The 2,492-nt window shown below is 31.7% G+C and overlaps 1 long non-coding RNA gene across 1 annotated transcript; it reads right to left on the bottom strand.

The window, feature by feature from the left end:
* Positions 1-299: 299 nt before the first annotated feature.
* Positions 300-1,725, bottom strand: LOC143048972 (uncharacterized). Its single transcript, XR_012969967.1, has 2 exons — positions 1,587-1,725; positions 300-836 (listed from the first exon to the last, which is right to left on the bottom strand). It is a non-coding gene; the product is annotated as an uncharacterized LOC143048972 (long non-coding RNA).
* Between the last annotated feature and the right edge of the window lie 767 nt (positions 1,726-2,492).

The raw sequence follows: 2,492 nt of genomic DNA, 5'->3' as shown, positions 1-2,492 counted from the left end.
AAATTCAAGAGAAGTCAATGGATAGAAAAATAACACACCAAAGCAGAAATATAGATTCTTACCTCAATATATTTCATAATTTAACTACCGAGATTGGAGAACTCCGATAATTCACTCATATTCAGGTAAGAATCTGTTTCTCTAATTTTTTAAAACAACAAAATTTTAATTTTAATGTCCAAATTCTCCCAACCTTTCTATCCGCCTGTTTCGTTTTCCATTGGGAGATTACTACGCATCTTGTTGCCATGGTTGCAAATGAAATATATTTTAAATCATGAAAAAAGTCAAACAAATCAGTAACTTAATATTTTATAATATTAACCAAGTATTTCAGTAATAGGACAATATTTTTAATTCAACAAATTGTTCATAATTTCCTACAAAATAACGTGTCCACCGAAATATCAGCGCGGATGGATCTACAAAACTAACTACAGCAATGGCGGAACAGCTGTTCACCGTTCATATATCTCTTATTCCTGGGAACTATCACTGTCAAATATGACCCTCCTACGTTTCCTTTGCTGAGGGTTATTGTCAGGTACGCTATGTATGTTGATGTTGAATGTTCCTCCATATATTGGGGCCCCGAAAATATAGTTAAGCCCGGCAGGTGCGACTTGACCTTGTCCAACTGAGATCTGCCTCTCGGATGTTGTTGTTGTTTGATGGACATTTCTTTCTCCCATGTTATTGTCTATCGTGACCAATGTTTGTGATGCCTGAATTCTGTCATCGCAGCCACCAAGAATACAACTGGCGATTTCTTTATGTTTACTTGGATTAAGTTTAGAGTAGCTAGAAATGCTTTGTATATTTCTGTGTCCAGATATCTGAAATGTCAGAGAAAAACAAAAAAAAATCTTCATGAGAAACCATAATAAAAGCACATATAAAATAAAGTGTTACAATCGTACACATGAGAAATTCTTGCGTTTATTTTTTTACATGTTTTAGGAATAATGCTTTTTACATTTTTAAATTCTGGACGGGATATATATATACATGTATATGACTGAATCATGACAACATTATTGAACTTACCATGCCAGTTACAGATTAGTCCACTGACACTTGTTTCTATCCACCTTCAAATTGATAGAAACAAGTGCTTGTGGATTAGTTTTAATAAAAGAATGAGAAATTAGGATGTGGATTAGTTTTAAAAATGAAAGAGAAATTGGGATGTGGTTAAGAAAAAAAATCAGGATTTAGGGACGACACCTCAGATTCTGACCTATCCCCCTACAATATTTTCCTCCGCTTTCAATTGAGATGCTACATGTATAATACAAGGTTAAGTTTTTTACAAAAAATAAATAATGCAGTTTGTGTTATGTACATGATTTCCACTTCCATTTTCATTTAGAGGCATTAAAAAACATCACCTATTTTTCGGGATGTGTAATGGCGGATCATTCACAAATACCTTGACTACTTTGTCCTGTGAGAATCAAAATATTTCATGGTTTGGACCTTAATGCCATTATTAAATAACACATGAGAGCTTGTCGCAGTTAAATTAAATTCACATAGCACAATAAATATTTTTTTCTTTATAATAATTGGAATTAGTTTATTACCTGCTTTATATGGTTATGCTCGACTCCTGCATCATCCAGCTTCTGGAGCATAAAACGTCGAGCAGAATGATTTGTTAGATGCCTTTCTGCTCCCTCATCCTGATCATCAATTTCAGTCCTGTTTTCCACTTCTTTTATAATACCTAGAATAACAAACAGAAATCATTTAAGTTTTGACAGTTTGACTTTTGATAAAGTTGTTGAAAATATTAATTTTATATATATAGATGTACATGTAATGAAAATGTATGTATGAGAAATTGCTCATTGTCGAAGTCCTCATTGAGACTTAATTGTAAAGACCATCAACAAAAGTGTTGTTTTTAAATGATAATAATTTCTCTGTTTTGAATTTATATGTATTAATTTGAATTTTGTTTGATGAAGACATTTAACTATCTATTTATTTTTAAGAGTTATTGGTAAAGTTATACTTATGTACTGAGGGATTAAAAGAGAAAATGTATTTCACAATTGTCAGAAAATACATATTTTTTTTCCTTATGTATTGATATCTATTCTTACTTTGTTTTGATCATGAGTAAATCATTTGAGTTCTCTAATCAAGGTAGCTTAATTATGGAATTTTAGGCTGAGCCTTGAAAGAATCTGTTTCTATATTTTTTTTATAACTTAAAAACAAAAATTTAGATCATACATCAACCAACGTTAACCCATTTCGAAAGAAAAGTGTTCTCCTCACTAGTGAAATACACGATCATTAATGTAATTGGAATTATATTTAACCTTGTTAGTACAACTGTAGTACACTTATCTATCGATGAGTGATCCAGGTTCGAATCCTGGGCAAGGTAAATTAACTGATGGCCAATTACAATAATTGGAAATTTAGATTCCCATTTTGTTTGTTTGTGTTACTACAGTACAGCCTGTGACATCCTCTTA

Source organism: Mytilus galloprovincialis, chromosome 10 (genome assembly GCF_965363235.1).
Source record: "Mytilus galloprovincialis chromosome 10, xbMytGall1.hap1.1, whole genome shotgun sequence".
Classification (NCBI taxonomy): Eukaryota; Metazoa; Mollusca; class Bivalvia; order Mytilida; family Mytilidae; genus Mytilus; species Mytilus galloprovincialis.
This window is presented reverse-complemented; position numbering and strand designations above follow the sequence as displayed.